At 48.6% G+C, this 25,576-nt stretch overlaps 1 protein-coding gene across 2 annotated transcripts in view; it reads left to right on the forward strand.

Moving 5' to 3' along the window:
• LPAR3 (lysophosphatidic acid receptor 3) overlaps positions 1-25,576 on the forward strand; it is a 363,233-nt gene that overhangs the window by 12,932 nt on the left and 324,725 nt on the right. The window contains exon 2 of one of the 2 annotated variants that reach the window (XM_069641704.1): positions 23,775-24,081. The exons of the other annotated variant lie outside the window; for it this stretch is intronic. The gene's annotated coding sequence lies outside the window, so the exon portion shown is untranslated. The remainder of the gene's footprint in view (positions 1-23,774; positions 24,082-25,576) is intronic. 2 annotated transcript variants of the gene reach the window in all.

Raw genomic sequence — 25,576 nt, forward strand, 5'->3', positions numbered from 1 at the left:
TTACTCCTTCCATTTCCTCTGATTTCATCCGCACTTTCTACAACGTTGCCAGTACAGGGTGCGTTCTTACCCTCGCTGGCAACTTTCAAAAGGGTACCCACAGCCATACTTCCAGTGATACCGGGGAGAGCAACCCATTTTCCAATCCGACCCATTATTTTTCTCCATTCGCCCTCAGGTAATCCACTAGGACCCAGAATTGTGCCACCCTATAATAATACCTGAGGTCCGGAAGCCCCGCTCCACCCCTTTCCTTTGGTAATATCAAGGTAGTGTAAGCTATCCTAGCTTTCTTTCCTTCCCAGAGATATTGCATGAATGCCTTACATGCTTCACCGAAAAACGATCCTAGTACCTTCTACTGGCAGTGCTTGGAATAGAAACCGCAATCTTGGTAGGACGCGCATTTATAGGGTTGTAAGCCTGCCCAAGAAGAAATTATCTTGGTCAATCGGCCAGGTCCTTTTTAATGAATTCCAATAGCACAAGATGGATTCAGTGTGTAGGCTACCTAGTTCTCCTGTGATATCTGTCCCCAGGCATGGAAGACCTAAACTCTCTGCCCGCAGTCTGAAGAGACAGGGCTGGGGTCCCATAGCTATCAAGCTTTTCTTCAATTGGAGGGCTGCTGATTTGTTAAAGTTCATTTTAAAGCCCGATAATGTCCCTTTTTCTTCAATGATTTCTATACTCGCTGATAATGAGGTATGAGGATTCGAGACATATGCTAGGATATCGTCTGAGAAGAGAGCCAATTTGTATTCCTTTCCAGTCCCAAAAAATGCTGGTGTCAGACCGAATCATCACCGCCAGTGGCTTCAGTGTAAAAGCGAATGACAATGGGCACAGGGGACAGCCCTGTCTTGTCCCATAACTCAGCCGGAATCCCTCTATTGCTATACCATTTATTATGACCTTGGCTGTTGGGTTCATATACAATGCCATCACTCCCCTATGCCATCTGGATTTCAGCCCCACTCTTTGTAGAACAGCATTCAGAAAGGGCCGCTCCACCCGGCCAAATGCTTTCTCTGCATCTAGGGAGACCAGGAGGGGATCTTGGTCGACTTCCCCATTCTTGCCATCAAGTAGAGTGCGTACGGATATTTTCCTCCCCCTGCCTCCATCTGCAGCCCACCTGATCGGTGTGAACTAATTTGGGAACTAGACCCCCCAACCGCTCTGTAATTACACTTGTATAGATTTCTGCGCCTAATGAGATTGGCTTTATTTCAGTTTATCGTTCCCTTCTTTCAGGATCACTAGTATCCTAGCTTGTGTGAAGGACTACTGGAGCTCCTTCTCCCTCTAGAATACCGTTGAACAATTTGCAAAGTAATGGGGCCAGTTCACTACTGTGTAACTTATAAAATGCAAGGGTGAATCCTTCCGGACCCAGAGAAGAGCCTGCCTTCATCCTACAAATTGCTCTTAGTATCTCTTCTATTTCGATTAAGGAGTCCATCTGCATGAGGTCGCATTGTGATAAGGCCACCATTATTACATTCTCCAGATATCGTTGCGGTTCAGATTCATCCACCCCTGACAATTGGGTGTAAACCAGGCCAAACCCCTGGGCTATTTCCCTGGGGTGAGTGAGCACTGTGCTCGACTCCTCTATGATCTAGAGTATCATTCCGATTGCCCTTTGACTCTGGAGACGGGCTGCTAACATTATGTGAGCCTTGTTCCCCTTTTCATAGAATCTTTGTTTCAAAAATTGAAGCTGGGTTAGTGCCTTTCCGTTTCACATGTCCTTGAGTTCCCGCCTTAAATCTGCCACCTCCTGTACTTCCGCTTCAGAAAGGTTGTGTCGCCTCCCATTCGCTGCTCCCTTTCTCAGATTTTCCTTCTGAGTAGAGCTTCTCTTAGACTTCTTACCCTTTTTTTTGCTGCTCCCTCCAGTATCAAGATTCCCCCTGAATGTGGCCTCGGCAGCTTTCCAGACAGTTTGGGCCGGGACCTCTCCTGAGTCATTTACTTAAAAACAATTCCTGTGTTTCTGTCTTGAATGCCCATCTGAACAAGGCATCCCTGAACAGGGTGTCATAACAGACCAATCTCTTGTCAAGTACTGGCCATTGTCCCAGTTCCATTGAGACCCAGCCCCTGGCGTGGTCAGACTAAGCCACTTGCTGTATACCTGCCTCTGTTATAGCATATTCTTTCTCTACATCAATTAGAATACAGTTAGGCTTGTAATTGTCTTATGTTGGGGGCGGAGGGATAAAAAGTGTATGCCCTCTGAGTACGATGGACTACCCTCCAAGAGTTGACCAAATGGTACCTCTGCATTATGGCACTCAGGGTCTCCTCTGGGCCATAGTCTGGGGCAGTGGCCCCATTCCTGAGAGTGCCAGTTTGTCTGAGGGTCGGCTAGCATATTAAAGCCTCCCCCCACAAATAATACCCTGACTCCCATCCCTCTAGAGAACTTGGCACCCGATCACTGAATGCCACCTGATTTGTATTGGGGAGTATACTGTGCACAAGGTAACATCTGCACCACTGTGTTTCCCTTGTACTGCTGGTAGTCGAACTTCCATGTCCCTTTTTACTTGTTCCATCACAAAACCCAGGTTTTTTCGAATGAACAGTCACACACCAGCTTTGCTGGTATCGCCCGATGCCCAAAGTGCTGCCTCTAGTCCCGTCCCCCCATAAGATATTCTTCACATTATAACAAATTGACAATATATACACCGTGTCCCAAAAAGACAATTTGTAACATACAAACAACATATAGAGTATAAAATCATGATTTCCAACTACATTCCATTAGTAAAAATTAAACAATTCCTATAGTAATAATCATAAAAATATTCGGTCTGCAATCTGCAACAATTTTCCAATTATATTGCAGTCCGTTTTTGGGGCGTCAGTCTCAGAGCAATTAATATGTTATATCAAATCAATATTAAAAACACCTGGGAAGTTAAAAATACTCATGTCTCACTAGCATAAGGAGTGTAAGGTAATGTTGTTTGTACGAATTGAGTTAATGCAACATGTATAACAGTTCTGTCACTCGTAATCAAACCAATCCAAATTTCGTCAAACGAGCGTAGACATGAAAATTGCATTACATTTCGAAAATATTGTTCTCTCAACCCAGTTAAGGAGATACATTGAAAAATTAAGTGACATAACGTCTCTAATCGACTTTCATTTTTACAAAATCGATAGAAAGCCTCACTTTTAGAAATTATTCCTCGTCTGGGTAAAATGTGCTGACGTTTACTTTCTGCTGATGGCAGACATGATGTAAATTGTGATGCCAACCATGTGGTCAAATTTAGAGTGATGTTATCAATTGTGACATAAGTGCCTTCATCCATGATGTTGGATGTGATGCAATCCGTGAACTCATTGGTTGCCCAACGGGCGGCTCAGAGATAAGGTGGTGTAGCTTTCAACAGATGCTGAATTTCAGGGTTTTGGTTGAAATTAAATGGCATCCTAAAGTCTCTTCAGATAAAGCTAATTTATGGAATCTAATGGTTTTGTTGCTTAGACCTGATTCTCCAAGACTGTTTGGTAATAAAATAATTGTAAGGGTTTTCTTATGCTCTATTTTACTCCACCTGCAGAACTAATGTTTTCATTTTGATATCATAATTGATGTCATTTACAAAGTTATCAGTGTGTTGCTAAGCTATGCATCACATGGTTTCCCCATTGCGGTTCATGGGCCATGGGCTATATCCTATGATTATGGGGTCATTGGCTTTCATCAGGGCCAGTGCGCCACTTTTTCACTCTAGGAGACAAAGAATGAGGAAATGGGACAAAGAAGAGGCAAAGGGACTCAATCCAGGAAGAGGGGTAGGTAAGAGACGCTGTGAGGGTGGATGTGCATACGAGACACTGCGAGTGTGGTTGCGTGCGCGTGAAACACTGAGGGTGGAAGAATACGCATGAGACACTGTGAGGGTGGATGCGTGTGCACTAGACACAGTGAGGGTGGATGCGTGTGCACGAGACACTGAGGGTGGATGCGCGTGCAGGAGACACTGTGAGGGTGGATGCGCGTGCAGGAGACACTGTGAGGGTGGATGTGCGCGCAACAGACACTGAGGGTGGGAGGGAAGGGATGCGTGCGAGGCACTGAGTGTAGGGGGATCTATGCACGTGAGGCACTGAGGGCGAGGGTTATGTGCGCAAGACACTGAGGGTGGGGTGGGATGTGCGCAAGACACAGGGTGGGGTGTGTGTGCGAGATACTGAGGGTGGGGGGGGGGGTGCGCGCGAGAAACAAGGATGGAGGTGCGCGCGCAGGACACTGAGCGTGGGTGGTGCGCAAGAGACACTGGGGGCGGGGGGAAGCACGAGAGACACTGTGAGGGTGGGGGAAGCATGAGAGACACTGTGAGGATGGGTGGATGCGTGAGAGACACTGAGTGTGAGGGATGCGGGCTTGAGACAGTGAGGGTGAGGGGATGTGCACGCTTGAGACACTGAGGGTGGGGGGATGCATGTGCATGAGAAAGTGAGGGTGGCCGGAATCGCTCGCGAAACAGTGAGGGCAAGGGGTATGCACTCGCGAGACAGTGAGGGTGGGGCTATGCGCTCGCGACACAGTGAGGGGGGATGGGCACGCGAGACAGTGAGGGGGGAATGCGGGGCATGCGAGACAGTGAGGGGGATGAGGGCGCGTGAGACAGTGAGGGTGGGGGAGGGATGCATACGTGAGACAGTGAGGGTGGGGTGGTATGAGCGCGTAGGTTGAGACACTGAGGGTGGGGCGGTATGAGCGCGAGAGACAGTGAGGGTGGGGGGGGGGTGATGCACGCTCGCAAGCCAGTGAGAGGGTGGGGGATATGCACACGCGAGTGACAGTGAGAGGATGTGCACGCAAGACACTGTGAGGGGGGATGCGCACACGCCAGACACTGTGGTGGGAGGGCATCAGCCTTATGGTTCATAAACCATGAGACTGAGTACTGATTGGCTTATTAATGTCAGCACAACCCTGACATGGCATTATAGCATTATAACACTCCCAGTGTATTTTTCAATTCTACATGTAGCGAAATCTTTACCACGTAATTTCTTGTGGATTAGGCACATTTTGGGATTTTCAAAGAAATATCCTTTTTCAAGTCACACTTTTTATTTCTTACACCTTATATTAATATTGTTTTCAGTTGTATTTATTGTGTTATGTTTCTTTGGTCTGTCATGTGCCCCTTTGTTGCAGCACCATACGGGCTATGGGGGATGCCGTAATGTCATTACATTTTTAGAGCATTACTTTTTTGTCACCATGTAAAGTGTGTTTATGTTGGTTCATATAGAGGCCGGAGAGTGCACGTGCAGATTTGTATTGCTGGCTTCAGACAGGCTCTTCCGAGCGGTTGCTGCATTTATTTTGTGCTCATCAGTACATTTTGCTGTACGTACCTTTTTTTTTAAATTGAAATGCCAATGCCATTGCTGGGGTTTGCAGTGCTGTGTATTTGTGTGAGGGTAGCTATCCTGGCGTTTGTTATCGTTTTTAATTGAAGAATAATTGTCGGAAGTGAGCAAAAACTCCTCTAACCCAAACATTTTAATTTCTGTTAGCAGATAAAGGGAGAAACATAGATGGGTTGTAGGGATAGGGTTAGATGGAGGGTTGACAGGAAGTGGTGCATGATAAAGGGAGAAACATAGATGGGTTGTAGGGATAGGGTTAGATGGAGGGTTGACAGGAAGTGGTGCATGATAAAGGGAGAAACATAGATGGGTTGTAGGGATAGGGTTAGATGGAGGGTTGACAGGAAGTGGTGCATGATAAAGGGAGAAACATAGATGGGTTGTAGGGATAGGGTTAGATGGAGGGTTGACAGGAAGTGGTGCATGATAAAGGGAGAAACATAGATGGGTTGTAGGGATAGGGTTAGATGGAGGGTTGACAGGAAGTGGTGCATGATAAAGGGAGGAACATAGATGGGTTGTAGGGATAGGGTTAGATGGAGGGTTGACAGGAAGTGGTGCATGATAAAGGGAGAAACATAGATGGGTTGTAGTGATAGGGTTAGATGGAGGGTTGACAGGAAGTGGTGCATGATAAAGGGAGAAACATAGATGGGTTGTAGGGATAGGGTTAGATGGAGGGTTGACAGGAAGTGGTGCATGATAAAGGGAGAAACATAGATGGGTTGTAGGGATAGGGTTAGATGGAGGGTTGACAGGAAGTGGTGCATGATAAAGGGAGAAACATAGATGGGTTGTAGGGATAGGGTTAGATGGAGGGTTGACAGGAAGTGGTGCATGATAAAGGGAGAAACATAGATGGGTTGTAGGGATAGGGTTAGATGGAGGGTTGACAGGAAGTGGTGCATGATAAAGGGAGGAACATAGATGGGTTGTAGGGATAGGGTTAGATGGAGGGTTGACAGGAAGTGGTGCATGATAAAGGGAGAAACATAGATGGGTTGTAGGGATAGGGTTAGATGGAGGGTTGACAAGAAGTGGAGCTTGATGGGGATGTAGGAGGCCCCGCAGTAATGGGGAGCCAAATATTCAGTTCTTCCAAAAATCGGGACAAAAAACAAACAATAGAGTTGCGACCAATATACATAGATCCTTCATTTTCATCTAAGAGATGGTTTATGACTTGGGAACAGCTGTCTCTCAGATGAAAACAAATCCAGGTAGGGCGTCTCTGGCAATTGATAATTTGGAGGTTAACTGCAGAATTCCTAAGAAAACAGACCCTTTATTCGTTTGCGAGGGTCCAAGGCAGAAGCATGGGAACTCCACTGCTGTTTAGTTTGGTTTAGTTTATTATTTGTAACGTGCAATTTACCCTGAGGTAACTGGGCGCTTAAGATACTCAACAATGTGAGATACACAGCAATGCATTTCTGGTGCATGATAAGGAAGAACAGAAAACACATACTTCACAGATGTGACGTCAACCCCATGAAGTATGGATGTCGTCCTTCACGGGGATGTGTAAAAGTGTGAAGACATCCCGAAGGGAAAAACCACTCAAAAGAATAGTCCATGAGTTCACTGACTACAGATGGTCTGGAAGACAGTTTGCCTGAACTTGTTTGAAGGGTAGCAAGAAATGGAAGGAATTATCCAGGATGGGAAGGATTGGAGGAAAAACAAGCAGGAAGGAATGAAAAACAGCAACAAAAGGAGTAAGCAAGGACAAGGGAGACACAGGGACAAACATCAGCATTGGTCAAGAAGCATACCTGGAGGATTTCGATGCATCTCGCCACCTGTCTTCACTGCATTTGAAGGGCATCTGCGTCGCGGGACATGGAACTGGAAGTAGGACAACTTGGATGTGGCACAACATGAGCGTCGGAAGGGTAGGATTGCCATCTTGGTGTGGGCGACAGCGTGTAGGGGAACGTTGGTATGGTTCAACCAGTTTCCAGCGTCAAAGGAACAGGACAGCTATAAACCGTTTACAGCAGGTGAAAGTATTCTCCCTGACGAAACTCATGCCCCCGCGTCTCCCAAGATGGAGGCGATGAAAGCAGCGAATCAATCAGGGAGCATGCTTGTGAGAAACGAGTTCCCAAGTCCGGTCACATGGGGCATAATGCTTCCAGTCGACTAGATATTGAAGGGATCCGAGATGGTAGCAGGAATCACAGATGGCAAATACCTTGTGTTTGGGGACGTAGGTGGCGAAGCCTTGCTTTACCCAGGTAGGTTGCTTTCATGATATTTCTTGAGCAAGGAGATGTGAACAATAGGATGAATGCTGGCACAGGACGGAGGAAGCTGTAACCTAAAGGCCACAGGATTGATGCCTCGTACAATCTTGAGTGGTCTAAGATACGTAAGAGCCAGCGTGTTAGGTACAAGATGTCTTAGTAGATGGGTGGACAACAATACCTTGTCACTTAACAGGAATTCAGGAGGTTCTGATCGTTTCTTATCTGCAATACACTTGAGAGACACATGCGTAGCTGCAAGATTTTCGTAGGCAGTGGCAGGGTCTTCTCTGATCTTTCAAGTAGGGCATCCACTGGTGGGATACGTGTGTCAGCAAAGACATGAGAGGGAAACACTTAGGGGTCAATTCCATTTGAAAAGAAGCAGGGACTGTGCCCAGTAGACAAATGTTCAGCATTATTGTCGGAATATTTAGCAGTAGGCACCAGCTCTGCCCAATCACCTTGAACTGAGGTTGCGAAGCAAAGAAAATACTGTTATAGAGTCTGAGTGGTCCTCTCTGTCTGGCCATTAAATTCGGAGTGGACCCCGACAAGATAGCTCTTTCAATACCCAGATTCTTACAAAGGCAAGACCACAATGTAGAGAATTGTGGTGCTCTGTCAGAGACTATCGTAGAAGGAAATCCGTGCAGCTTGAAGATCTCATTAAAAAATATCTTGCCCTTCTCGGGCACTGTTGGTATCTTGAGCAGGGGCGTGAAATTAGCAGCTTCGTGAAGTAGCCCACTGATAGCATAATGGTATTATAGCCATGAGAAGGTGGTAAAAGTCAGTCGAGATGACTTTCCAAAGGACATCTGGTAAGTCTAGTTGGTGAAACTTTCCCAGTGGTTTGGAGTGTGAGGGTGTGACATAATCATGGCCATCTTGCTTCACGGGTGGTGTTTCACAATTTGAGTGGTTCGTTGATACCACGATGTCCAGCGGGGAGAGAATAATGACACATTGAGAGAACCAACAGTCTAGTTTGTTTGTTTGTTTAGTTTATTTGTAGAGCGCTCCGGACCCGTGGGTAGAAGGGCGCTTAAGGAATCGGTTACAGGCATAAGATAAGCATTTACAGTTACAGAGTACATCAAATTACAAGAAGAGTTTTACATAGTACAGTAATTTACATATAATACAGGTATGGTTACGGCTGTTGGGGCTTAGAGAAGAGGGTAAAATGTTACTCTTTGTTCAGTAATCAGCCGATAACGAGTTTCCTAAAGATCGGGAAGGACTCAGTGGTTTTAATTTTGAGTGGAAGGGTGTTCCAGAGTTGGGAGGCTAGCACAGTGAAGCTGGCGCCTCCTGTTCTTTTTAAGGCAAATCTGGGCACTAACAGGCATAGGGAGCTGGAAGATCTGGTGGTACTGGATGTAGATTTGAAAGTGAATTTGTTGGAGAGGTACGGAGGGGCTAGGTGATTTAAGGCCTTGTAGGTGAGACAGATAGTTTTGAGGTCAATTTTTTGCTGTATGGAGAGCCATTTACACGTTTTCCTGGTAGTGGAGATGTGCTCACGCCTTGGGATGTTGAGTGCTGCGCGCAGAGCATTGTTCTGGAGAACCTGGAGTTTGTTAGTTACGGATAGGTTGGCTCCTAGGTACAGGCTGTTGCAATAGTCTAGTTTGAATTGAATGAGTGCTCTGGCCAGAGTGAGGCAGCTGTTGGGTGATAGGAAGGGTCTGCTAGCCCTGATTAGCTTACCCGTATAGGCAGTGGCCGAGGCAGTTGAGTTAATTTGTTTGGAGAGGTTGGTGTTGGCATCGAGGTGAAAGCCTAAGGTTTTCACACTTTTAGCGATAGGGATGGTGTAACCGTCTATGATAATATTCTTGTAGCTGGGACTGAGTTTAGACAGGTTATGAGGAGAGCCGACCAGCAGAAGCTCCGTCTTCTCATCATTCAGGCAGAGGCCGTGGGTGGCCATCCATGCCTGAATGATGGAGAAGATTTCATTGATCCGGGTGACGTCCGCGTTGTAGTTGCCTGAGATGGTGAGGAGAATCTGGGTGTCATCTGCATAGCTGGTGTAGGTGACACCCAGACGGTCCAGTTTGTCGAATAGGGGCTTCGTAAATATATTGTACAAGGTGGGGGAGACGCAGGAACTTTGAGGGACTCCACAGGTGATGGGGATAGGGTCAGCAGCAACTGTTGTTGAGACGACTTGCATGGTTCTATTCGCCAGGAAGGATTGTATCCATGCGGAGGCAGAGGAGGAGAAGTGGGCTGCGATGGATAGGTGGTTGCATAGGAATTCGTGGTCGACTAAATCGAAGGCTGCTGAGAGGTCTAGGAGCAGTAGGATTGCTGCATTGCCTTTGTCTTTGATTTCGTCAATCTGGCTTTTGAGGTCAACCAGAGCGGTTTCAGTTCCATGTTGGGGTCTGAAGCCAGATTGACGAATCCCTAGCAGTTGATTAGATTCCAGGTACTCCTGAATCTGGATGTAGGCAACTCTGTCCAGAATTTTTAGCAGAAAAGGGACAGTGGTGATGGGTCTATAATTGGTTGGTATGGCTGGGTCTAGGGATTGTTTTTTTAGGAGAGGGAGCACCCAAGATTGTTTTAGGTTGTTGGGGACAGAATTGTTAGCAAATGACAGGTTGATTAGCTTAGTGATAAAAGGGGAGAGGTCTCTGGCAGCGTCTGTTATTATTTGGGCAGGGCAGCTGTCTCCTTTGCAATTAGACGGTTTTAGCGAAGTGATGATTTTTTGGACTTCTAAGATGGTTACTTTCTTAAATGTGAAGCCCATATTGGGTTTGATTGGGTTTGGTGAGCTTAAGCTAGGGTTAGTGGTTTTGTTTCTGAAGAGTTGTTGAGGTTTGGTCTGGAGCCCTGTAATTTTATTGTTGAGGGCATTCTGGATGCTAGTGCACCAGGGTTTATCTTTTGAGCAGTTGTCTGGGAGGGTATTAGGGTTTTCTAGCTCCTTTAGAATTTTAAATAATTCTTTGGTAGAAGAGCCTGCCTGGTTAATCCTGACGTTGTAGGCATCTTTTTTGGTGCACATTATCTCACTTTTGTATAGTCTTATCGGTGGAAATGTACAATTGTTGATCATGAAAGAGAAGTCCTCCATTTTTTCCTAGCTTCCAGTTGTAAGTTATAGTGCTTGATGAAGGCATGTTCCTCTCTACATCCAACAGGAACGTGGAGACAGAAAAGACAAAGGTTTTGTCTTTCATCATGTGCTTGTGAGCTAAAGTGGAATGGTCCACCTCAGAGTACTTCCCAGAGAGGGCCTCAGCAACATTGTTTTTGGTACCTGGTATGTAAATTATAAAAATGTCATATTGGGCAAAAAAGTAAGCCCACCGAGCCTGTATGCTGTTTCGGAATTCACGTTGCTGAATTAACTTCAGGTTGTCGTAATCGGCCCTGCATTCCACTGGGTGTTGAGCTCCAAGCAGTAAATGTCTCCATTCTTGGAATGCCTGTTTTAGAGGCAACAATTCCTTTTCCAAACCGGAGTAATTAACTTTACTGGTGGATAAGCCACAGGATATTCTTCTCCATCAAAGTGCACCTGTTATAGGACTGCTTCACTAGCCTGATTAGAGAGATTCTATGATGAATGGCTCTGAGGAGACAGGCTGACATCAGAGCTCTGATAAATGCCATTTTGAGATTGGAGAAGGCAATGTTAGCTTCGGGGGACCATGCGAATGTGTAACCCCTTTGCCCAGTAGTTGTGTCAAAGGATTAATCTTGAAAGAAAAGACTGAAATGAATATTCTGTAGACGTTTGCTAGGCCCAAAAACCACTGGATGCCCTTCACCGACGTAAGTTGATGGCAATCAATAATAGCAGACACTCTTTCGGGGTCCATGGCTATTCCTTCCCATGACAAATTATATCCCAGATATCTGACTGAAGCTTGATTGAGTTCACACTTTTCAGGTTTAGCTTATAGTTTATTTTCACGTAGATGACCTGGAACTTCACGTACATGGAAGGTATGCTCAGATGGAGTGCAGAGGATATCACAATTTCATCTAGGTACACAATGACTCAACGCATAAGCAGGTTGGAGAATATACAGTCCATACAATACAGGAAAACAGCTTGGGCATTAGTGATTCCAAAGGGCATAACCTTGTATTTGAAATGCACAAAGGGAGTGCCAAAGGCCATCATCCATTTATCCCCTGGTCATATACGTATAAGGTGGTAGGCTCCACGTAAGTGCAACTTCGTGAATATACAAGGCCTTCATACTGCCTCCAAAATGTACGCAATCAATGGGAGAGGGGATTTGATCCTTGATAGTTGCTAGGTTCAGTCCTCTGTAATCAAGGCAAGGCCTGATCTCGGGCGCATCCTTTTCAGGTTCCGGGCCCTGAAGAGTCTGGCCCTGCATACAGTATGGATACAGTATTGTGCACAAGGAAAAAGTGTGCTTGCAGTCCAATTAATGAACGCTTTATGTTTTCGCAACCAGGGCATTACTAATACCACAGGGAAATGTGTGGTTGAATGAGATCGAACTGTACCATCTCTTCATGATTGGCAATCGTTAAAGGCAGAAACCTAGTTGTTCAGTGATGGCTCCAGACACCAATGAGCACCCATCCACTCCCTCTATGGGTTGTTCATGCCATGCTCGATAGCCCATGCTCTATCCATAAAAAGACCGGCGGTACTGCATTCAACCAATGTTATGGTTGAAAAGGATGCAGAAGAACCCTGGGCCAAATGTATTTGTATCACCAGCAATGACAGCAGTGGAGAAGGAAGAAGTCCCGGGACGTGATTGTTTCTCCCAATCTGAGGTCCCCTTTAGGACTGGGAGGAAGCATTTCCCCCGAGCGACAAGGGGGTGTCATAAGGAATTATTTCACTAAAATTCCCTTTGCCCTGTAATGCATGCACAAACCAAGACCGCGTTGATGGTCATGTTCTTCTTGGTACAAGGGGCTGTAGGCTGTTTGGACCCGCATCACTTTGGGTTTCTGGTTCCAGGCATAGAGGAGGGCAGAGAAGGTGCAGTGCTTCTGGTGGAAGGAATCCGTCCTCGCCTTGTCTATTGTCTCCTTTCTTGTAGATGGTAATCAAACTGCAAGTTCATGGTCATGAGATCCGACAGAGAGGCAGGTCTCAGAACAGAAGGCAGTTCCTCTTTTAAGCCTCACTTAACTTGCTCTGAAGCAAGGTACATTAGTTGACTTCAGGCCAACCAAACTCTCTGGCTGCTTGTTGCTAACTTTGTGTGACTCATTTTCAAGTCAAAGGTTCCTTGGGAGATATCCAATAAGGTTTCCTGTGCCATGTAGGCCAGATCAGGCCTGTTTAAAAGCCACAACAAAACCAGGATAGTCGTTGAGTAGAGGACTGTTGGCTGTTACCATTATAGTGGTCCAGGCTAAGGCATTCTCTGTTAAATTGGTAATCATATAGCACATCCTTGCACAAGGAGACAAAAAGCGGTGGGGATGAAAGTTAAACTGGACTGCGCCGGCGTCCTGATATGCCTTCAACATTTTAGGGGAACCATCATATTTACCCAAAGGTGGGCTTCTTGAAGGTGGTTCCACAGGGGACAGATCATGGGCAGCCAAGACTTGTCGCAAGGTAGTATTTTCTACTTTTAATGCGTCCAACTCGCATGTAAAGGTCTGTACAGCACCGATACGTTCCTGGTCTTGGTCCAGTGTTTCCTGGTTTGGTAACATTGCAATCTGTCAGCAACGTCTCTCACCTTTTCCCTTTTTAAGATTGGAGGTGGTAAAGAAAGGGCATGTCGTCCCTCGGTGCCACGGGTCAGGAAGAACTAGCATCAAGGATACCCCCAGGGGAATACCCGACGGGAAAAACTACAAATGTCAACAAATTCAGTGATTGCAGGCGGTCCAGAAGGCAGTTTGCGTGAATTTGATTGAACGGTAGCAGGCAATGGAAGGGAGGCTCCAGAAGGGCAGCAGGCATTGGAAGGAAGGATCCAGGAGAGCAGCAGGCAATGGAATGAAAGATCTAGGAGGGCAGCAGGCAATGGAAGGAAAGATCCAGGAGGGCAGCAAGCAATCAAAGGAAGGATCTAGGAGGGCAGCGGGCAATGGAATGAAAGATCTAGGAGGGCAGCGGGCAATGGAAGGAAAGATCCAGGAGGGACCAGGAAATGGAAGGAAGGATCCAGGAGAGCATCAGGCAATGGAAGGAAAGATCCAAGAGGGCAGCAGGCAATGGAAGGAAGGATCCAGGAAGGCAGCAGGCAATGGAAGGAAAGATCTAGGAGGGCAGCAGGCAATGGAAGGAAGGATCCAGGAGGGCAGCAGGCAATGGAAGGAAATATCCAGGAGGGCAGCAGGCAATGGAAGGAAGGATCCAGGAGAGCGACAGGCAATCAAGTAAGGATCTAGGAGAGCAGCAGGCAATGGACGGAAGGATCCAGGAAGGCAGCAGGAAATGGAAGGAAAAATCTAGGAGGGCAGCAGGCAACGGAAGGAAGGATCCAGGAGGGCAGCAAGCAATGGAGGGAAAGATCCAGGAGGGCAGCAGGCAATGGGAGGAAAGATCTAGGAGGGCAGCAGGCAGTGGAAGGACGGATCCACGAGGTCCGCAGGAAATGGAAGGAAAGATCCAGGAGGGCAGCAGGCAATGGAAGGAAGGATCCAGGAGACAAGCAGGCAATGGAATGAAGGATCCAGGAGAGCAACAAGCAATGGAAGGAAAGATCCAGGAGAGCAGCAGGCAATGGAAGGAAAGATCCAGGAGGGCAGCAGGCAATGGAAGGAAGGATCCAGGAGGGCAGCAGGCAATGGAAGAAAAGATCCAGGAGGGCAGCAGGCAATGGAAGGAAGGATCCAGGAAGAGAAGGATTGGAGAAAACCAAGCAGGAAGGAACAAAAGAAGGCAACAGAAGCAGCGAGCAAAAACAAGGGAGGCACAAGGACAAACGTCAGCAACAGGTCAAGCACCATACCTGGAGTACTGTGACACTTGTCACTGCCTTCCTTCACTGCATTTGAAGGGCTTCCACGTTGCGGGAGCCGGAACTGGAAGTCTGCCATCGCAGATGAGGCACACCATGAGCATTCGAAGGGCACATCTGCCATCTTGGCATGGGCGACAGCGTGTAAAAGATTGTTGAACTGCGCTGCAACCAGACAGTTTCCATCTTCGGAGGAATGGGGCAGCCGTGCACCATTTACAGTACGTGACATTGGCCCTCATTACGACCCTGGCGGAAAGTGACTGACCGGACCGCCACAGCGTAAATAGCGTTTCCGCCATTGCACGAAGGAGCAAAGTGCGGCCCATTTCGACCCATCGGGCACGAGCACCACGGCATGGCGGAAGTGCAAAGTCCGCGATGGCGGAAATGACCCCAAAACGGCCCACACCGCCGCCGTACGGCGCCCTAGGTGCAATACCGCCACCCATCACAGCGGACACCGCAGTGTGCGCCTACCGGAAAGTACGGTGACCGGAAATATACGGAAACGGAAGTTAAAACATGGGCCCGGAACGGGAAACATCCCGCCGTACACCTATAAAACCACTAAAACCACACAACCACTAAAAACACTACCCTGAGACACACCCCAACCCGTCATCCACCCTAGCGAAACCAAGAAAAATGGGAAAAGTAGCGAAGAAAGCGTGCGACCGCAAGCGGCAGGTCCACTTCTCCCGTGAGGAACTCACCGTGCTAACAGAGACCCTCCAGGAGAATGCTGCCGTCGTCTTCTCCACGCAAATGACCAGGACGGCACTTGCAAACAAGAAGGCCATATGGGCTCTGGTGGCACAGCGGGTAAATGCGGTGGGGACCGCACCCCGCACCCCACAGCAATGCCGAAAGCGATGGGACGACCTGCGGATACGCGTCCGCAGCATACTCTCTGCCAACCGCAACATTGCCACAGCCACCGGGGGAGGTCCTGAATCACCCATCAAGTTGACCCCCTGGGAAGAAATCTGTGCCTCCACCATCGGAATGGAGAGCATAGAGGGAGTCGGAGGGATGGAGAAAGGAGTGCAGACATCCGAAGATTCAGGTAGGTGGGCCAGATAAAACAATGCCAAATCCACAAAGTCCAACCATGTGAAGTACCATGTGTCCACATAGTGCAACAGAAACACATGTCCAGGAGAACGTCCACACACATCGGCCTGATAGCGCACGTTAAAACCCACAATAAATACATAAATAATTAAAAACCCCTAAAACACGCACTACACGTGCAGCAGGCACACCCTAACTGCAGGCTGCCATACAACTGCACCCTCACTCCACACACAAATGAAAGCACCTCCAAGGCCCCGACCCAAATCACCCTCAGGTACCACCCCAATGCATGTGATACAATGCCATTCCAATTCCCACAGACCCATCAATAACCCTCGCCCTCCTTTACTCCACCACAGGGTCCGATCCAAACGACGAGCTTCAGGACACCCCTACCAGCACACCTGCAAAGAGGGCCAAGACCAACGGCCAAAGACCCTCCACCTCAGCTGCACGCATCAAGACACGGCAGCAGCACAAATCAGGTGGCAGCACAGAGGAGGGAACATCAACAGGCACCCCAGCAGCCAGCATGCCCACACCACCACCACCACAGGTCCCCCCAACGGATGCCACAGAAGGCACTGCCTCTGGTGGCAGCAGCACCATAGGTGACACCCGATTGATGGCAGCATGCTCCGACACAGAAGACGGGGATGTCGAAGACAGATCCATCCATGACCTGTCCCAATCCCCCTGTCTGTCCCATCCCGTACAACATGAGGATACCACGCAGGGGCACCCACAAGACGACGACTGGCCATCCCCCACAAGCCCTGTGGCAAGGCAACATGAGGTCAACAGCCCCTCTGTGACACCCCCGCAAATGGCCATGGCCCAGCAGAGGCAACAGTCCCTCGACCAGTTAATCGTGCAACAGCAGCAACTGGCCACGCTCCTCAAGGACCATGCCGATGAATGTGGGGGCACTAAGGCAGACATAGAAACATCAACTGAGACACTTAGGGCAGAAATGGAGAGAGGTACAGAGACACTAAGGGCACAAATGGAGAGTAGCACCGAGAGCCTGAGAGTCCAAATGGAGAGAAGCACCAAGAGCCTGAGGGGGGAACTGCATGCGACTTCCAAGGACGTATGTGCCGAACTTGCCGCAGTGCGCCGTGTGCTCACTGAGCTCTCGCAAACCCTTAGGGACATGCATGGACGTGAGCAGGCAGAGACATCATCCGTTGCAAGTTCCGTCCAGGGCAGCCCCCAACGTAGTTTTGGGAGGAACCTGCGCTCCACAGGCAGGTGTGCCCCTGATACCCGCAGAGGGGGCTTGCAATAGCGACTGCCCACTGACAACGAGCATCTGTGGACACTGGTGTTCGGGGGGGAGGTAGGAGGGTGGAGGGGGTGTGTTGGGCTCACTTGGGTGGCGGGTCGATAGGGTGTACAACATGATATCACATATGCCATAAACAGTGCACGATCAACCAATGAGATGTGTGGACATTGATCTTTGTGTACTAGGCCATCATAGGCGTACAGTCCATATTGTGCATGTCCCAGACACACACAGTGCCACGAGTCCCGTGTCCATGTATCAGCCACCAGGCGTGAGTGCTAGAAGCATACATCAATGAGATGCTGACGAATGTCACGGCCCTCCGGTGCCTCGCAGACTCCTTGAGGTGCTGCCACATCCCCGCCCTCATCATGACCATCATCAGATGCTTGCAGTTCTGCGTCAGGGGGCATGGGCACATTTCTACGTACGCACATGTTGTGGAGCATGACACATGCCATCACCATCTTTGCAACCTTCTCATGGCGGTACAGGAGTGCCCCGCCAGACCTGCTGAGGCAGCGGAAACGACCCTTCAGTAGGCCGAATGCCTGTTCAATGACTACACGGGTACGTGAGTGGGCATGGTTGTAGTCCTCCTCATGCTGGTCCCGTGGGTTCCGGACTGGTGTGAGGAGCCATCTCTTCAGTGGATATCCAGCATCACCTGTATGTGGACGAGAAACGTATGATGTGGAATGCCATTGCTACGTACGCACACCCCCCCCCCCTTCCTGCCAGGTCATTGCCGAATCACATACCCCACATTATCATGCATGTAATGAGACTCACCGAGTAGCCAGGATCTGTTCCCTGCGTGTCGCTCCATGTAGCGTGGTATTGTAGAGTTTCTCAAGACCATAGAATCATGGGTTGATCCAGGGAATCTGGCACAACAATGTGTAATGATCCTGTTGGAGTCACACACCATTTGTACATTCAGAGAATGAAATTGTTTTCGGTTGCGGTACTGGGCCTCCATGGCATGTGGGACGACCAATTCCACATGGGTGCAGTCGATGGCACCAATGCAACCCGGTATGCCGGCAAGTGCATGGAATCCCACTTTTGTGTTGGTAATTTCCTGCTCCGAGCGTGGTAGGGAGATGTAGTCGTCTGCGTGCTGCAGGAGGGCATCGAGCACTTGCAATAGTGTCCGTGAGAACAGTGGCTGAGAAATGCCATGCAACTGTCCGACTGTGTGCTGGTAGGTGCCTGTGGCCAGGAAGTGGAGTACAGACACCACCTTCAGTAGGGGTGGGATGGCGGTTGGGCTATCTATCATGCTGACAAGGTCAGCCTGTGTCATGTCCACAATGGCGGCTATGGTGTCCCGGTCCAGACGGTAGAGGGTGTGGATCTGCTCATCAGTGAGGTTGAACGGATGTGCTCGGAGGCGTGGGATTGCGGGCTGCCTGCGTGGTGGTAGTGGCTGTGCTGGCGGCCCTTGCTGGCCCTGCCTTGCCCTCCTCCTCCTCCTGCGTCTCCTCCGTGCGGCCGGTTGTAGTTGGTGTTCGTCTTCTTCCTGGAGTTGGAGTACTTGCAGTGCTATCAGGTCCCCCAGGGCCAACATCGCGAGTCCTGCCGGTAGCATTTCGGTGTGGTTGTGGGAGGAGACTGGCTGTGCAATTTATGTGTTTTCAGGCTGTATGGCCTCCACCTGTGGTGATTCATTCCACCTGTGCAAACTGCTCTCCCCTTTGGCCGAGCACGTCCCGCACACAACGCTGCAATTCGGGGAATGGCATCTTGCTATTGCAATCATGTATTTGTACGCGATGGCCGTGTAACATTGGTTGATATGTTCATTCTGCTATGGTCCCATTGTTTCACATACTATCTGTGCAGTCGCGAACAGACTTGTGAAGGGTCAGTGGTACGTAGTACTCGAGTAACGGTGGGCCCTCATGCATCACTGTACCGAGTTGCAACGACGGGCGGGGCGTCCCATTTGTGGGTGAAGGCAGTTGCCATTTTCACACACAGCCGCACTAGATGGATTAATTAGTGATTTCAAACGGCCACAGATGCTTCTTCGACGTGATGTTGCAAATGAGGAATTCGAAGGGCGGCGCTTTCGGTTATCAGCTAGCGGCGAGGAAATGCCCTCAGGTCTGACTGCAAATATAACGTACTATTGTTCAATGTCCTTGGGACAGGGGCCATGGCGAGGATGCAATGATTGATATGAATGGTTTGGGATGCGCAATAGCGACGTGGGCGATGAGGCCGGACGTTCCCAAATACATGTTACTTCACAACACTGGCATTACGGGCTGGGGCACTGTGGATTTTGCAGGCTGCATAACGCACAGACTCAATGGATATTTCTAATGTTATGTGAGTAAATATTCTGGCGTTTTAATCCCGGGATGAGGGAATGATGAATGGATGCATGGGCAGGTGATTTGATACAGAGTTTGCCATGTACAGGGCTTCTTGGAATCTATCCGCCTCCCCTGCGCTATGTGATGCAGGGCTGCCATAGTGGGACCATCGTCTATCTGTCCTTGTTGAGCCCTCCCTGTCTCGACGCGCCCTCAGACACTTGTGTCCATGCACGTTACCAATCCCATCTGATGGATTCTGTTTTGACAGACGCATGCACAGGTACACTCGTTTGTGATGGTGTTTACACCTCGATATAGATAGTTATGAGTCGCAAGTGGTTTTTGGGTGGTGATGAACCTTTGGAGTGGGCTAGCATGCATATGGCTGTGGATTTAGTGTGATCATTGAAGTGAGTTGTTCGAATGTAGTTCTGATGGCCATTCTGTTCTTTTTCTTTTCTTTTGGTTGACAGGTATCTCCTCCCCTTTTGCCACTGCCATCTGTATGCCACTCCTGCAGATGGGTTTTACTCCCGACACCTGCTGCTTCGTGTTAATCAGTGGAGCAGTATTACGATCTTATGGGACGATCGCCAATGGGCCACATGCCCTTACGCAGTACTGGTGGCTCGGAGCAACATTTCGGCCTTTCAGCTGGACTAGTGCCTCCCCATTGGGACGGCCCTGCGGTTCTGTGCGCTTCAATGTTGCCTTTTCGTACGTGAATGTGGCTCTGTGTACCATGATGGAACAGGGCGTCACACAAGTAGTGGCTGGTCATTTCTTGCGGATGCAGCCCACAATGGTGAAATGTGTTTTGGAGTTCATGGCCTGATGGCTGTATGGGCTTGGTGATTTTGTTGTGCATTAAATTTCTATTCTGATTTGGCCCGTGTAGCGTTCTTCTTTGCAAGTGATGTGGCATATTCCTATTTGGGGAGCGATGTATTGTGAGGAGATCTGCATTGGGTTCCAGCTTCGGAGTTTAGTTGCGTGGTACTGTACTGGACGCGTTTGCCTACGAAGCCCGTGAGGTCAGGGATGGGGGCTGCCAATATGACTGTTTGAATGTTGTCATGCTCAGGGGCGGGGGATTGGGTTTTGTGTAACAGATGCCGGTCAGCCAGGTGGACTGGTGGAATGATGTGATTTTCGGAATATTGCTGGTCACAGGTGCCTGTGTTTGCGTGCGTTTCTTGGTGGGGGACTGTGGTCATGTCCATTGGGATGGCTTCTGTATTCGTGCCATCTGTGCCCTGCAGCTCCCATTGGCCCCTCTTGTGTTTCATTTGTTCGTTGGCATGCATGGGTGACTTGTGCATTTCAATGGTTGCATTGTGACTTCATTGCACCTACGGGGAGTTGTACTTTGTGGGCAGGGAGCGGTGTACAGGCACTCAGTGGGGCCGTTTACGGTTGATTCGCGATGCCGTACTTCTCACCATGGCGGAATGGTTCATTCCGCCATGCTTGATGGCGTTAGGTACATGTCCGCTAGGGTCGGAATTAGTGTACCCTTGCGCCATGGTGGTGTTTACGGTTTGGCATGGCGCGCGCGCGCGTGCTTGGTGCAGTTAGCGTTGGCGTTCACTACGGTGTCGCTAATGGCTTCGTACTTTGCGGTGACGGGTCATAGTCGCACCGAGCGCTATTCGATGGCGGTATTGCATTTCCGCCATCGTTTTCCGAATTCCGCCAGGGTCGTAATGAGGGCCATTATCTGTTAGCGTCCTCTGACCTTACCCCCTATTTGTTAAGCCCTTCCTTTCATCTTTCCTCTTCCTACCCCAGTTTGGATCCGGAATGTAGCCTTACGGCCTAGCTGGCCACCCCCCTCCCTCCCTCCCTCCCTCCCTCCCTCCCTCCCTCCCTCCCTTCCTTCCTTCCTTCCTTCCTTCCTTCCTTCCTTCCTTCCTTCCTTCCTTCCTTCCTTCCTTCCTTCCTTCCTTCCTTCCTTCCTTCCTTCCTTCCTTCCTTCCTTCCTTCCTTCCTTCCTTCCTTCCTTCCTTCCTTCTTCCCTCCCTCCCCCTTCCTCCTTCCTTCCTGCCACCCTCCCTTTCTCCCTCCCTCCCTCCCTCCCTTCCTCCCTACCTTCCTTCCTTCCTCTCTCCCCCCTTCCTTCCTGCCACCTCCCTCCCTCCCTCCCTCCCTCCCTTCCTTCCTGCCGCCCTCTCTCCCTCCCTCCCTCCCTTCCTTCCTTCCTTCCTTCCTTCCTCCCTCTCTCCCCCCTTCCTTCCTGCCACCTCCCTCCCTCCCTCCCTTCCTTCCTTCCTTCCTTCCTTCCTTCCTTCCTTCCTTCCTTCCTTCCTTCCTTCCTTCCTTCCTTCCTTCCTTCCTTCCTTCCTTCCTTCCTTCCTTCCTTCCTTCCTCTCTCCCCCCTTCCTTCCTGCCACCTCCCTCCCTCCCTCCCTCCCTCCCTCCCTTCCTTCCTTCCTCCCTTCCTTCCTTCCTTCCTTCCTTCCTTCCTTCCTTCCTTCCTTCCTTCCTTCCTTCCTTCCTTCCTTCCTTCCTTCCTTCCTTCCTTCCTTCCTTCCTTCCTTCCTTCCTCCCTCCCTCCCTCCCTCCCCCTTCCTTCCTGCCACCTCCCTCCCTTCCTCCCTCCCTCCCTCCCTTCCTTCCTTCCTTCCTTCCTTCCTTCCTTCCTTCCTTCCTTCCTTCCTTCCTTCCTTCCTTCCTTCCTTCCTTCCTTCCTTCCTTCCTTCCTTCCTTCCTTCCTTCCTCTCTCTCCCCCTTCCTTCCTGCCACCTCCCTCCCTCCCTTCCTTCCTTCCTGCCTCTCTCTCTCTCTCTCCCTCCCTCCCTCCCTCCCTCCCTCCCTTCCTTCCTTCCTTCCTTCCTTCCTTCCTTCCTTCCTTCCTTCCTTCCTTCCTTCCTTCCTTCCTTCCTTCCTTCCTTCCTTCCTTCCTTCCTTCCTCCCTCCCTCCCTCCCTCTCTCCCCCTTCCTTCCTGCCACCTCCCTCCCTCCCTCCCTCCCTCCCTCCCTCCCTCCCTCCCTCCCTCCCTCCCTCCCTCCCTCCCTTCCTTCCTTCCTTCCTTCCTTCCTTCCTTCCTTCCTTCCTTCCTTCCTTCCTTCCTTCCTTCCTTCCTTCCTTCCTTCCTTCCTTCCTTCCTTCCTTCCTTCCTTCCTTCCTTCCTTCCTTCCTTCCTTCCTTCCTTCCTTCAGAAACGGAAATGCGGTCGTTCCTGGGTTCTAGCTGAGAAAGTCCTCTGACCATCTCACCCACCCCTGCACTTTGAATCAAATGATTATTTGAATGCTACTTGGTATAAATCACCTAAAAGGCCACAGCTAGTTCATCTACAGATTTGTGCGTCAGGTAAAAGAAAGCACTCTTGTTATTCCTTTTTGTCGGACCGACTAGATGGCAGGCAGAATTATTCATGTTCTTTTGTCCTCTGTGGCATGTAATATATTCAGTTTGATTCATGTAATTATTTGCATTAAAAAAGCAGATTTGCGTGCCTTTCTGCCCGAAAATCCCTGTTTGAAGTATGGGGATTTTCGGGCAGAAAGGCGCGCAAAGCTGCGTTTTTCACGCAAATAATTCCATGAATCAGGCTGTTGAGCACTTATTGTATATTTCTTCAGAGCTATTAGGTGGTGAACACTGTTTCTTTCGGTTGGTGGTTTTAATCTGTCATGATATTTATTCCCAGAAAACAACATATAAAAAACGGGTCCTATATCGTGTGTTCTTCAGCTAGTAGAGGATGGCACCAGCAGAAGGCTCAGAGACTCCCTGGACTGCCTGGATTGAGCGATTTTACTTTTTTACGAATTGAATATTTTGGAATGACCAGGACGTTGGCGCAGTTGGTTAGTTGTGGTTCATATGCAATCAAATGAGGGTAAAACAAACCATTCAGGCTTTACAGGATCTTTTTTAACATTTTGGTTTTCGTTTTTTTCCCTTCTACAGAAAGAATGATTTAGATCAGTCATGTCAGTTTGGTTTTCTTATATTGCTAGATATTTGTCACTAGAGATACATTCTTTCAGGCAGTGAGTCACAAGTTGACGATTGTTGGTTCTGCTGCATGATGTTCCTTCAGTTGTTTCATCAGCAGGTTCTCGTCATTCAGTAGATCACCAACATTGCAGTAGAAAAAGTATTCGAATGTATCGACTCTACCTATTTTGTCCCATGTATGCATGCTTGATGCAGCCCCCGCAACAAGAGGGGAGGCTTTCCTAGTATGTATTGACTGCCCTAACCTATGAAATGCCTGGTAGGTATCATCTGTAACCTACTATTTCAAGCACTTTTCTGTAACCATATGCTTAGGTTAACAGCGCCTCGATGCCTCTGGGCTTTGTGCTCGATATAAATGACAAAATAAATAAATAAATGATACACTTGTTGCTACTCACATGAAATAATTTGGCACACAGTCGCCCTGTCTTCTTTAAATGGCTGGTCTCCACAGGTCTGAGATGTATTTTCTTTATTCTATTGTAGAATCTTAAGTCACTGTGTATTGTAGAAGGTATGGAGAGGCACTACAGCCCAGCGGTCTCACAGCGCACATCCCAAACGTCAGAAGTTAGCAAAAGAAGCTAGAAAAGGAATGTTTTCACCTTGTTTCGGAACAGAAAGATTGTCCATTTTTCAGAGGTCAGGAGGAAGACGGTTCCAAACTCTGGCAGCAATGACCGCATGGCTCCACCAAAAGCTCTGGATTGTTTGCAGCATGAATGAGCATTCTGCTTAACGTTGAGATCCTTTTTGGTCTAGAAGAGACGTACCATTTGGAGCAGCACTTCAGGTAATCTGGGACAATGCCAAAAAGGGCTTTAAGAGCCACAGTACGCAATTTAAAATCTAATTTGCTTCTAATCGGAAGCTGAAGCAGCTTTCTCGGGACCAAATAAATGTGGGAATATTTGGGAGTTTGAGTAGCAATGCTGGCCATAGAGTTCTGTACAGCCAGTAGTCGTTGGATAGAGGAATCAGACACGCCAGCATAAAGGGAATAGCAGCAGTCTAACCTGGAGCCTATAAGAGCTCTAGCGAAGGTAGCCCTATGATGTCCCAATGGATTTGGTCTAACTTGTTCAAGTGGCATTAAATTATAGCTAGCATTTTTTGCAATCTGGTTAATCTGTGGCCCCATAGATAAAGAAGAATCAAGGTTCATGCCCAAAGGTGAGACCTTGGTCTCTGCATTTATGGTGTAATCTTCGAGGATGATATCAGAGTAAAGTGCTGAACATTTAGGAGGGGGTCGCCAACAACATTTCCATTTTATCCCGATTAAGTTCTAGCCAGTGTTCGACCATCCACGATTCTATAGATATCAGAATGGCCTGTATATGTCCAACATCTTGATGTTGATCATAATCAAGACGGACGACCAGATTGGTGTTGTCGATGATATTCTAAAACACAGCACCGAAGTCTATAATATGATCGTGGAGGGGTTTCTTATAAATATCAAAAAGAATGGGTGATAGACAGGTTCCTTGGGGGACTCCAAATTCAACTTGTTCACTGCTGGAGGTGTAGGTGCCAGTATTTATGCAGGATGAGCGATATCTCAGGAAAGAGTCCAGTCAGTTCACTCGAGACTCAGAGGCCCGAGCGACCTCCCTAAAATGCATGCATAGCAGTGAAAGGCCAATGGTATCAAACACGGCTGTAAAGTCAAGTAGGATTAAATCACCCACTTGAACTCAGTCTAAAATGTGAAGAAGCGAGCTCTTGCTATTCAAGATGCCTGGGCAAAAACGATCCCCTGAGAGTTGGTGTGTTTGTAAGTGAGTCTGAAGTGGAATAGAGGCAGCCCAATCTAATAGGTTAGGAAGAAAAGGAAAGCCAGTGATGGGATGATAGCTAACGCAATCCAGTGGATCCAGTTTAGGATTTTTCAGTAATAGCATGGGCCAGGCCTGTTTTAATATGTCTGGGGCTACACTTGCCTTAAAGGACGATGAGATTGTACCCTTGATTAAAGGTGCACGTGATTCAGCGCACTCCTTAATAATGAGCGCCGAATACGGATCCCTGGGTCAGTTAGAAGCTTTGAGTAAAGTGAGGACATTCAAGGTGTCTGTGACAGAAATGGGATGTAAACTGAATAGCAAAGAGCTACTATAATTCAGTCCAATCCCTGAGTCTGTTGTACTCATGGTAGAAGGAAGATCAGTACTCTTACAGTGAGGTGGGAGGAATACCGTAATCCAATCTCGTACATACAGGATGTTTTAAAGAATGTTTGCAACTCGTCAAGCCATGCAGAATCAGGATTTATAGGAGATGGA

The sequence above is a fragment of the Ambystoma mexicanum genome, chromosome 1q, assembly GCF_040938575.1.
Source record: "Ambystoma mexicanum isolate Mex_15411 chromosome 1q, UKY_AmexF1_1, whole genome shotgun sequence".
Classification (NCBI taxonomy): Eukaryota; Metazoa; Chordata; class Amphibia; order Caudata; family Ambystomatidae; genus Ambystoma; species Ambystoma mexicanum.